Source organism: Bubalus bubalis, chromosome 12, assembly GCF_019923935.1.
Source record: "Bubalus bubalis isolate 160015118507 breed Murrah chromosome 12, NDDB_SH_1, whole genome shotgun sequence".
Taxonomy (NCBI): Eukaryota; Metazoa; Chordata; class Mammalia; order Artiodactyla; family Bovidae; genus Bubalus; species Bubalus bubalis.
This window is the reverse complement of record NC_059168.1, coordinates 40,954,688-40,967,773: the sequence shown is the minus strand read 5'-3', so window position 1 is coordinate 40,967,773 and position 13,086 is coordinate 40,954,688. Positions and strand designations below refer to the sequence as shown.

At 39.9% G+C, this 13,086-nt stretch overlaps 1 long non-coding RNA gene across 1 annotated transcript in view; it reads right to left on the bottom strand.

Annotated features, from left to right (window-relative positions):
* Positions 1-13,086, bottom strand: part of LOC112578057 — a 274,039-nt gene that overhangs the window by 166,515 nt on the left and 94,438 nt on the right. The window contains exon 4 of the long non-coding RNA XR_006639792.1: positions 8,969-9,078. This is a non-coding gene — a long non-coding RNA (uncharacterized LOC112578057). The remainder of the gene's footprint in view (positions 1-8,968; positions 9,079-13,086) is intronic.

Genomic DNA, 13,086 nt, shown 5'->3' with positions numbered 1-13,086 from the left:
TCTGAGGCTAGAGACAGAAACAACAGAAATAGGGACCAGGTAAAACCACTGCTGAGAGGGACTTCTTAGGAGGGTATGGGAGGTTACACATATTTAATGCAACCTAAATAAAATTAGGACGAATTTGAAAACTTTGTTTTATCTTTTCAAATCCCGTCAAAGTTGCCAAACTATCATCCAAAGATTAGAAGGAAATTGAGTGATGGGGGGATATTACCCAATAATCAAACAAAAGAAAAAGGAAATAAAATAAGTGAAGCACACCTAAGAACCTCTGCCTAGTTCTGAATCTCAGATAGTATGTCTCTGAGCCCTTCACATCCACATAGTTGATGGCAGCATCTACCCATGAATATGTGGGCTTCCATGGCTAGAGAGAAGGGTTGGGGCCAGAGAGGGTGCACCAGGGACCTGGACACACACAGCCCATTCTCCACTGGACGGACCAGCCTCACCACCAACTCCCACCTCATTCGTATTCTCAGCCCTTACAAGTTCTTCTTCTGTCTTAATCAGCTCTGATCTGCTTTTAGCAGACAATAATAGGAATAAAGAGCAGCATAGATTTTTGGCATGTGTGCGCTTTTTTCTCCCCCTTAATCTTCTCTCAAAAAAAAAAAAAAGTCTTCTCTCTTTTACAGGCTTATATTGTTTCAGAAAAGAAAAAAAAAAAAAAAAAATAAAGCAGGAAGAACTGTGACCATAACAGACGACATCTCCTTATAGCAAAGCTGCATATTTCATTATCGGCAGGACCAATCTTAATTTACAGCAGACATTGCTGGGCTTGCATTTTATGTTAAAATAATGGAAATGCTTCCTTATGAAACTTGTAATGAAAAATATAAATAGTATATCTTTTAATGATTAACGCTGACTAATTCTGGTGCTGAGTAGCATGTGCTGAAGAGATGGATTATCTCCGAAACATAATTTTACGAAGCACTGCTATGTAATTTGTTAAAGCATTTAGTAATAAGTATGTCTAATAAAATACGAAAAAAATATTTAGAAAATGAACCATAATTTTAATATAATTTTAATTAATGGGAGTGCAATTGCAGTGGTTTAAATTACATTCCCAGTGGTAAGAAGCCTTTCAAACCTAATTTGTAAGCCAAGATGGTGGCTCTAATGACTGGCAGCAAAGTTTCTTCAACAGATTTCATGGGGCATGATCCAAAGATAATAGGTTCTCAGCCCAATGACAATCCAATTACAATGCCAATCAAAGCCAACTTCATGCACTCTAATTATCAGATTTAGCTGTCAGCTCAAATACAAACATAACACTTTTATTTAAATAAAAATTTAATTTAGGGGGAAAAAAAGACGACTTCATGTGTGATTTATTGAGACTGCCAGAGCAATCTAACTTATTTCCCTGGTAATATAATAAAATCAGTCTTGTACTTAAAAAAATAATAATAAAGGAAACTTTTTCTCTCCCACCCAATCTCTTATATCTGCTATGTGATATTATTTAAGAGTCAATTTAAGCAAAAAAGCATAACCTAACATGGCAGCAGATATTTGCCAACTAGAAGTAGGTTAAATAGAGTATCAAGGTTTCAATGAGACAAAATTCCAAGTGAATAAATGACAAAACCTAATTAGTTTTTACTACTCATTAGGAGAAATCGAGTTTCAACTAAAATCCATTTGCGTGCACGCGTGTGTGCTCAGTTGTGTTTTAGTTGCTAAGTCGTGTCTGACTTTTTGTGACCCCATGGACTGTAGCCCACCAGGCTCCTCTATCCATGAGATTATCCTAGTGAGAGTACTGGCATGGTTTGCCATTTCTTTCTCCAGGGGATCTTACCAACCCTTTGGATGGAAGACAAGGGATAGAACCCTTGTCTCCTGTGTCTCCTGCATTGGCAGGCATATTCTTCACCAATGGGCCACCTGGGAAGCCCTTTTATAAGATAGATTTGCATAAAATTAAGACATGCCTGGGGGTCTTTGAAAGGAAGGCAAGGTTATAATAGGAGGAGTGCAGTACTGGTGAGGTGTAGGGGACCATGGACAAACTTCACCTCCACAAGCTCTGCTCTAAGTCCCTGATTACAGATGGAAGTGCCTCAAAACCCTCCTCTGGGACCTCCCTTGTTCAGCTAGAAGATACTCTGTAAGGTCACACTCAGGGATACATCTGCTCATACTGACATTCTCCCAGGACTCTTACCCCTTCTCATCCTTACTCATGAGGCCAAGTCTACCCTAAATGTCTAGCTCCTCACTTCCTAAATTCTTCTCCTTTAAAAGACACTTAAAATGCCCACACCTACCACATAGTATTATATAAGAATCACAGCAGGTTAAAACAAAGAGTTAATTTATTTCATCTTACATACTTGGAGTTGAGAGTCACTTGAATTACACATGTAAATAGATGCAAACATATGCAAATCAGGGTTTCTCCAGATAAACTGAGTGGGGGAAAAAAACCTTATAGTATTAGTAATATTCTGGGATTTTGTGGTGTTTTAAAATAAATTATTTCCTTCCTTCAATTCCAAATGTAAGTAGCTATCTCAGTCTTGACTGAATGAAACCAAAAGTTACCAGACTTTAAAGAACAATGTTTTTTTTTTTTTAAAGATTGAACCAGATTTTAGTCAGATTGAGATCATGCTATATTTCAATTTTAATCATTACATCTTAAACACAACTCTCCCAGGAAAAACTAAAACTTTATTAATAGAGGACAAAGGAGTTCTCCAAATAGATCTCAGCTTTAGGTCTGACAATAACATAATTAAAAGTGCTTCTGAGAGCAGGAAGGGTAACAATACACTGCAGAAAGGTGAAGGTGATCGACAAAAAAAAAAAAACAGAGGTCTTGGTTATTATTTTCAATAATAGTAACATGTATTTCAGTATTTTTGCATGCATTATCTCACTCTACTTCCAAAATCAATCCTCAGCCTTGCCGCAATTGATTTTGTTCTTACAGCAATGTCTTGAGGCAGTAAAAACAGTCTTATCCCTTGTTTGGATATGGCTTCTTGAGTTCTAGTCATGGTGTGTAACGTCTTTCTTTGCATAGAGAACATATGATTCTAGCCACCTCCTGGATAATCGCACCAAGAACGAAGACACCTCACCCATACATGTCTGTGTCACACACAATTATTCCCCATAAAACCTGTCCTTTGGGAGTGCCTTTTCCTTCATGGCAACTGTTGTCTCACTTGGCAGACAGAACATCAAGTCATACTCAAAACCTCTCTCTTTCCCAATTGTACCTTCAACTTAACAGGCACCAAGTTATTTGCAGATGCCTTTAAAAGAATCAGACCCAATCTTTCACAGTAACAGAGGGAGAATCACCCTTGTGAAGGCTATCTGGAACTCCTAGCCTCCCACTCATACCCTCACCCTCCCTTGGGAAACTCATGCTAATTACTGTTACCAAGAACAGGAACCCCCATGGAGTGATTTAGCCCAACATGGAAACAACTTTTTCTTCCAGTCCTCAAAGCCCAGCTGAGACAAAATTCCACTAAGCAAAGATAATAGAAAGGAAATAAATACAAGAATAACAAGCGACTGGATAGTCTAATGTATGAAATACAGATCAGTCAATTTTAGCATGGAGTCCTCTGGGAATGACTGAGCCTTCCTAGCTCCCAAATTGCAGCCATCGGTAGGTGGTCCTTCCCATCCCTGAAAAGTGGCCAAAAATCCCCACCACAGTGGTCTCGCATAAAGGGCTGACCTGAAAGAATGAGATCTGAGAGAGACTCGTCTTCTTCCAGCTGGGTGCAATCCTTCCTATGAACTTCATCTCCCTACGTGAGGACCTCAACTTCCCAAATATCCGTTAGGGAGACCACTGCAGCCTCCCACACTCGCAGAGTCCTGAGATTACCTTACAGTCTCAAAAGAACTCAACAGTCAAAATCCAGCACTATAAATCTAACACAGGGTTTGTACATATGTGGTGGCAGGAGGTCTGTTCTTCATCCAAGTCCAGTATTTTCAAAATATCTCTCAACTCTGTCCTTTTCTCACTACCAATCCTCCCAAAGTCAGTCATTTCTATTTTCTTTCATAATAATGTCTATGAGGTTTTTTAAAACGATAAATTGTAATTCATGTTCATTTTAAAAAATCTGCGAAGACATAGAGAATGGACTTGTAGACACAGTGAGGGAAGGAGGGGGGATGAATTGTGAGAGTAACATGACATATATACACTACCATGTGTAAAATAGATAATGGGAAGCTGCTTTATAGCACAGGGAGCTCAGCTTGGTGCTCTGTGATGACTGGCCTGGTTGGGGCGGGGGGTGGGGTAGGGGGAGATGGGAGGGAGGCTTCCGAGGGAGGGTATATATGTATACTTGTAGTCAATTCATGTGGTTGTACAGCAGAAACCAACACAATACTATAAAACAATTATCCTTCAATTAAAAACAAATCAAAAAAGAAAGAAATCTGTAAAATAATCTGAAACCCAAAGACAAAACCAGAAGTCATCCATATTCCTATGATCTCCACCATATCTTATCTGAATGCACAAAGTGGTCCATTGATTCTTCCAGATTCCAACTTCTCCCCACTACCATGCAGCCACAATATTGCCTCTGCCTTGCATTCACTTCACATGCATTGCTGCTGCTGCTGCTAAGTTGCTTCAGTCGTGTCCGACTCTGTGTGACCCCATAGATGGCAGCCCACCAGGCTCCCCCGTCCCTGGGATTCTCCAGGCAAGAACACTGGAGCGGGTTGCCATTTCCTTCTCCAATGCATGAAAGTGAAAAGTGAAAGTGAAGTTGCTCAGTCGTCTCTGACTCTCCTTCACTATGTCTTTGGCTTTGCTCTGGCCCTTCACTCCTGACTCATTCTCTTCTCCCCAAGGTACTCCATCCTCAGCTCTGTAGTCTCCATGGGAAGCTGACCCTCTGTTTCATCTTCTGGCTGGCACCTCCCCTCATCCCCCCTGGCTTGGCACTGGTAACATAGACTCCTGCAGAACATTTGGGATTCTGATATTCTTGACTTGGTGCCGGGCCCTCTGTCTTACTCTGCTACATGGGCTGGTGGAGATATTCCAAGGATATTCCTAGCTCACTGTCCCATAGACATGGATGGGTCAATGGAAAACTTTAAGGAAAAGTTTGAAAACCTGTCTCACTATGAAGTACATGTATGGGAGGATATGAGCATACTTATTATGTAATTACTTTCAAAAACAGATTTTAGGAAGGAGAAATTGATGATTTTTAGATGGACAACATTGCTGATTAAGGATGATGTGTTCTACATTTTTTCATAACCTAACCTTTCCTCCCACCAAAGAGAAGGATCCCACTAACTTCACCACTGCTCTGACCTCATCCCTTTCTCTCTCTCCTCTAGGTCTTCACACCATCACTCATCACTGGTCATCTTTAGTAGTTCTCCTGGCTCCTTTTCCTCCATCTACAAATAAGCATAAAGCTACCAGATTCTTTAAAATAAGCAAACAATCCTGCCCTTTCATGAGCACAGTTTTTTTTTTTCTCCTCTGTCCATGGGATTCTCCAGGTAAGAATATTGGAGTGGGTAGCCATTCCCTTTTCCATGGGATCTACCTGACCCAGGGATTGAACCAAGGTCTCCTGCATTGCAGGCAGATTCTTTACTGTCTCAATCATTTGTGGGGGGAGGGGGCGCTTAATGAAGAGTAGTTTATAATAATTTTCTCCCTGTCTTTTTCATATATCAAAACTTTCATTTCTGTCCTTCCTCCAAAGTCTATGGAATATAGAATCACTATCACTTTTCTAAGGGAACCACATTTCCACCTGCCCACCAGGAAACTGATTGATTATACTCTGAAAATTAGTATATTAAATAATAGTGTTAGCCTTGTCTACACCTTCTGATTGTAAATATGATAGTAATATCCTCATCTTACAGATTGTGGAGATCATTGTGTTAATACAGTCTAGCCCAAAACACAGACATTAGTCCTTTTCCCAATGTGCTTACTGCAAGCCCTTGGACTATGAGTTGCCTCCTCCAGCTTCTGTAGCCTAAATGACTGGATAACTTATATGAATAGTTTCTGAATAGTGCATTGGTTTTCTTAGAGGTGGCTGAGTCCCTTTGTTCTAACTAATTTTTAATAACTGCTTCCACTTGGGGACTAGACTATACATCCCATGTCATTCACCACTGACTTCTCCAAAATGATCAAGTCAAGACCCCATGCATCTTTACTACCAATGATCAGCATCCTTCTGCTTCTATGACTGGATTCATTTTCATTCTGTATTTGGTCATTCATGGCAGCCTTAGAGCTCAGGTGGTTCCATCCCACTAGCCCTTTATTAAGTATGGCCTTGGTTCCCTCTTTCTATTGACTGTGAAAGTCACTTAGTCACGTCTGACTCTTTGTGACCCCATGGACTATACAGTCCATGCAATTCTCCAGGCCAGAATACTGGAGTGGGTAGCCTTTCCCTTCTCCAGGGGATCTTCCCAACCCAGGAATTAAACCCAGGTCTCCCGAATTGCAGGCAGATTCTTTACCAGCTGAGTCACAAGGGAAGCCCTTTGATTGATTGTTGAGGTCCAAGAACACTCTCAACAATGGCAGCATCTGAACTGTGCTATATACAACCTACCTCATTGCATTTTCTTTCCAAAGCAAATTATCTTGATGTCCCTGTCTCTGTTTATGAGAGTTGGCTCAAAATGGAGTCAGCTTCCCATTTCTTTCCCTCCATATTTCTAGCCTGTTTTCAAGTTTACAGGCTCCCTCATCACATTCAACCATTCTCTTTCCTACATTCTCACTTTCCCTAGTAGAGTTGGGGTCCACATTACCTTGCAGGCTATTGGCAAAGACCCTTCCTGGACACCTCCCACCACCTCCATCTTTTTTCCTGTTCTGCTTCCAATCTTTCTCAAGTATAGTTTCCATCACATCTATCTCATATTTAATAACTTTTAGAGGTAGCCCATTCTCACCCATTTAGAAAAAAATTAATATGCCTGGTATTTGAAGTCTTTCCCAAATACTCCAAACATATTTCATGCTCAGTTCATATAGTGCTGCTAACCAACCTTTCCCTAACCTGCTTCCCTTTCCCATCTCTGTGCTTCTGTTTGTACTGTTATCTCTGCCTAGAGTATCCTCATCTCCATTAATAAAAATACTGCCTATCCTTCCAGGTTCTTTATATGAAAATCTCTAGATTTTCTTAAGCAAAAGTGATTACTCCTGCTTTTAAACTCCTGTAACCTCTGATTTATCCCTCTCCTACAGCTCTTAGAATTCTTCCTGAATCCTATCTCTTTACACCCTAGTTTTATCCATCATGAAGGGCTTTAATCTCCCTGAGGGTAGATAAGGTAGGCAAAATTATAAAATGATTCCTGGTGACTGGTATACATACAGCTCCAAGTTATTCAATCAAGCACTAATCTAAGTACTGCTGTGAAGATTTTGCACATGGAATTAAGGCCCCAAATCAGTTGACATTAAAATAGGTTATCTGGGTGGGCATAAAATAATCACCTGAGCCCTTTAAACGCACAAAACTTTCTTCATTAGAAAGGAAAGTCAGAGTGTCCAGGTACCCAGGGAATGTAAGACCTGAGAAATTCTTATTGCTGGTTTTAAAACAGAGGGGGCTACATGGCAAGGAATGCAGGAAGCATCTAGGCATTATGAGCAGCCTTCAGTAAAAAAGTCAGAGAGAATATAGGGACCTCAGTCCTGCAACCACAAAGAACTGAATTCTACCAAGAATGATCTGGAAGTGGGTTCTTTCCCAGAGCCCATGTACAGAAATATGACCTAGCTGACAGCTTGATTTTACCCTAGTGAAACTCTGAGCAGAGAACCTAGCCACAGTGTGCTAAACTTCTGACCTACAAAAGCTAATGAGTGGGTGTTGATTTAAGCTCTAATGCATTTGTGGTAATTTATAAAACAGCAGTAAAAACTAATACAGCAGGCATAATATCTCACTCATGTTATTATATCCAACAATGCTAAGCTAAGTGAGTTGTACAGAAGATTATAGCAATAAATATTTACCTTTCAACTGCAAAAAAAAAAAAAAAATTGAGATATAATCCCATCAGCAAGAACAAATAGGCTTAGTAAAAGGCAAAAAGGATGAAATCTTTTTGCCTTTTAATAAGGAGAATTTGCGGAGAAGGCAATGGCACCCTACACCAGTACTCTTGCCTGGAAACTACCATGGATGGAGGAGCCTGATAGGCTGTAGTCCATGGGGTTGCTAAGGGGCAGACAGGACTGAGCGACTTCACTTTCACTTTTCACTTTTCACTTCCATGCATTGGAGAAGGAAATGGCAACCCACTCCAGTCTTCTTGCCTGGAGAATCCCAGAGACGGGGGAGCCTGGTGGGCTGCCGTCTATGGGGTCACACAGAGTCGGACACGACTGAAGTGACTTAGCAGCAGCAGCAGCAAGGAGAATTTGGGAAATTCTTAATTTATCAACTCTGATAAGGCCACCTTGGAGTACATTTTGAAATTCCTGAACGTAAGTCCCTAGAATAAACTCAGTTCTGAAAATCTGTCTTGTTTTTTCAAAAGAAATTTATTTTAAGAAATACACAATTTTGGCCATTTGCTGAAAAACACTCCTGGTGACATTACTGAACTGGCACCTCGTTCCATATACCTATGACTACAGTTAAGGTCCTTGCCATCTGCATTTCCAAACCTAGAACTTCAGCTTTTAAATAAAATGACTAATTCTTCCTTTCAATATGACCACTCTCTTCCTGCTAATTTCTTAAAATGGTTTTTCTCTCTTTTGATCTCAAAATGTGACCAGACTTGAACACTGCTGACATTTAAACGTCATATTAATCTTTTTTTTTTTTAAACTTTCAAGTGAAATGTTACATCGAAAGCTCCTTGCTCTACACCTGCTACAGACTCTGAGGAGGAGGAAGCAGCTGCCCAGCACACACAGAGAGAGACCCACCTTCACAGCCATGTTCTCCATCTGAAGAGTCCCAAAGGTCCCGGTGAGTCACTTAAATTCAGCTTTCTCATTGGCTCCCAACACTGACCCCTCAGAGCTGCTGTCATGTTCTAATGAGAAAGGAAGAACAAAAGACCTTGAAGAGTGTAGTGGGAACAGCTATGATTATCCTAAGGGACTCCTGCCCTTCCCATTGGCCTGTATACTCTAGTAATTCTTTTCAATGAAACTATGGCAAGATACATAGGCAGCCAACATGTACATTGGCCCATCCATAACTCTTGCCTTGGTACAGTCAGACTATTATTTACCCAATAAACCATAACTGCAGTGGAGGCCCAATAATTCAGCATCTAAGAGGGGTCTGCTGCAGAAGAAGTTATTACGGTCCATCAGATCAAAAATTCACTTTAAAAGAAGTGTTCAAATACAGATGTACACAATGGGCTGAAATTCTTATAGACTATTTTGCCAAATAATACACATTTTCAAAATGACTATAGTGCTTATCATACACCTCACTGTGTGCTTATCCCACACACAGAAGGGCTTTTTTTTTTAAATGAAAGAAAATAAAAGGGGGGAAAAAGAGGACATAAACCACCATTTCAAAATATAAAGATTATATTACAAATGAAAAGAAGCCCCAAAATCTAAAAGGTAAAGACAGGTATTTCTTTCTAATTCATATTGTGTAGGTTGTTATTATTATTACTATTTTTTTTTTTTTTACCCCTCAAGTCTCATCAGCTGAAAAGACACTGTCAGCCTTCACTCCCAATGTTCTGCGTGTTTTCTGTTTGTGTTATTTTAAAAGGTCTGAACAAAGAGCTTGCTGTATTGCAGGCAATTTGGAAAACCACTAAAGTTACAATAGACAGTGAATATCTTTGCTTCTTGCAGTTTCGCTCCACAGAAAGAAATGAAGGCACCCCTCTTTGATGTCTGTCTCGTTTTGTCTTGGTAATCACTCCTGCACGTGGTGTGTACACACAGAATGACAGAGGCTCAGGTTCCTGAGAATCATAAGACAAGGACTCAAAATCCTTAATGTTAAAAGGCTTGATTAGGATAAATAGTTCAAATTTCATAAGATGTAAATAATTGCAATTTATCAAAAGTCTATTTGTATTAATTAAAGTTTTCCATTTAGGGGTAGGAGAGTATGCACTAAAAATGAAACTTCCATTCTACAATCCAAGTAAACCCTGGAAATACCCATATAATGGTTTTGTGTGTGTGTGTGCACTTCTCACCTCCTTCACCAAGTTGTTCTCTCTCTTTTCTTCCTCTCCGTCTCACACTCTCTCTCCCTCCCTCTCCTTTTTCTTTTTCCTTGTCCCTCTCTCTCCATCTCTCCCCTCATCTCTCTGTCATACCCCCTCTTTCTCTTATACACATGGAGAAACCAGTAGACTAATTAGAGTGCCCCTAACTTTTTTTGTTTGTTTTGATTCAGGAGGCCAAATGGCATTACATAGCCTATCCTCATCCATTTTAGGATTTTTCAAAGAATGTCTTCATATATTTTTCTTACTATTTTATGAAAGAACCAAAATCAGAACCTGCTTTTTCACTCCTTCTTTCCCCTTTTATCAGGATCAGTATATTTTTTTTCCCCTGCCTAGAAATGATCCCTTCAAAAAGTCAGCAAAATATTTTGGCTGTCTTCAGCAGTGCTTTGGGCTTCTCTGTTACAAATTGTATAAACATTTTCCAGACAGGGGAATTTGAAGGGTTTAAATTATTTTTTTTTTAATGATGTCTGTATTCTAGCACATTCACATTTGCAAGAGGAAGATGGAGGCAAGGAAAGCTACCACAGAACATAATATGTCTGGAATCAGAGGACTATTGAGCACTATGCAAATCTGAGAAGGGAAAATATCTTCCTCATACATTATCTACAGCAAGGATTCTGAGTTTCCCAGGCTGATGAAACAAATGCTATTGCTGGATGTAGTCTGTCATTCATATTGAGCTCACATATTTTACTTCCTGAAACCAAACAAATACTGATAAACTACTTCAGTGAGCCTTTAATCAAAATTTCGGCAGCACACAGTTGGCAACAGAAAGATCGGTCTGTGGAGCCTGAAACCCTTTCATCATCAAATATACAGAAATAATAATTATATTTATCGGTTTGGTTCAGGCTGCACACCAAGATTTAGCCTTGCCCTAAGGACAGAGAAATCATCAGGCATTTGTCATCTCTAAAGGAAAAAAAAAAAAAAAAATCCTTAATAACTGAGAGGTTAAATGGTTCTCAATAGTTGTGGGGACTGAGAAAAAGGTAATAAAAATAATACATTACTTTTAACATTTTCCCCTTGTAATGCCATAACAAGCTGTGTTGTGTACTAACCAATTAGCACCTCCAATAATAACCCTGAAAGCACCAGTCAAGCATCTAGCCTGACCAGTGAAATTTTTTTGAGGGAAGAAACTGTCCCATGATTCTGCTTTTCATCCTTTCAGGAGCTGTGTGTCTATCTAAACATATTTCAATACAACTTATTCCCCAAACAGTTGAAAATCTGATCAAATGAATAAAGGCATCAAGTTTGAAACACATTTTATGGTGGCAATAATGTATCTTAATTTGGAGTCTACAAAAGCAAAAACAGACCAGAGCTTGGTGAACTGCAGTTACTTGGTTCTGAGTCCAGGAAGCTGGAGTGAAGGAATGGGGTGAATGAGTCAGAAGAGGAGGGAAAGAAAAGTCAGGGTGAGTCTTGAGCTGATTATCACTGTGGGCACCTGAGGCTTATTCCCTTTGTGACCCCTAAGGAACTGGGAAGAAATGAAACTCAGAACTGTTTCTCTGCAGGATTAGAAGGTGGGGCACCTACCCTCTGATCCAGTTCACAGCTGAGTCGCCCTGACCCGGGAGCTCTGGGTCCCCATCTTTCATGGCTCCACCTTAAACTAAGGCCTGGGAGAAAACCCTGCAGTAGAGAAGCTGAGGGCAGCTGGACGTAGGAAGCCAAATGCAAGCACAGGGATTGCTTACTGTGGCTGAGGGCAACAAAGGAATGAGGATCGGGGCAGCTACATAGTTCTTGCTGTAGAATCACTTAAAGAGATCATTTTAGGTTCCTCTCAAAAACTAAGTTTAAACTATCAAGCCATGAAAAGACATGGAGGAAACGTAAATGTGTATTACTAAGGGAAAGAAGCTAATCTTAAACGGCCACATACTCTATGATTCCAATTACATGATAGTCTGGAAAAGGCAAAACTATGGAGACAGTAAAAGGATCAGAGGTTGTCAGGGAATGCGGGAGGTGGTAGGTCAGGGAAAGTGAATAGGGGAAAATTCACTGTATGATATTATAATGTCCAGTTAGAACTGGACATAGAACAACAGACTGGTTCTAAATTGGAAAGGAGTACATCAAGGCTGTATATTGTCAACCTGTTTATTTAACTTATATGCAGAGTACTCATGAGAAACACTGGGCTGGATAAAGCACAACCTGGAATCAAGATTGTTGGGAGAAATATCAATAACCTCAGATATGCAGATGACACCACCCTTATGGCAGAAAGTGAAGAGGAACTAAAGAACTTCTTGATGATGATGGTGAAAGAGGAGCCTGAAAAAGTTGGCTTAAAGCTCAGCCATTAAAAAGAATACATTTGAATCAGTTCTAATGAGGTGGATGAAACTGGAGCCTATTATACAGAGTGAAGTAAGCCAGAAAGAAGAACACCAATACAGTATACTAACGCATATATATGGAATTTAGAAAGATGGTAATAATAACCCCTGTGTACGAGACAGCAAAAGAGACACTGATGTATAGAACAGTGTTATGGACTCTGTGGGAGAGGGAGAGGGTGGGAAGATTTGGGAGAATGGCACTGAAACATGTAAAATATCATGTATGAAATGAGTTGCCAGTCCAGGTTCGATGCACGATACTGGATGCTTGGGGCTGGTGCACTGGGACGACCCAGAGGGATGGTATGGGGAGGGAGGAGGGAGGAGGGTTCAGGATGGGGAACACATGTATACCTGTGGCGGATTCATTTTGATATTTGGCAAAACTAATACAGTTATGTAAAGTTTAAAAATAAAATAAAATTTAAAAAAAAAAAAAAAAAAAAGC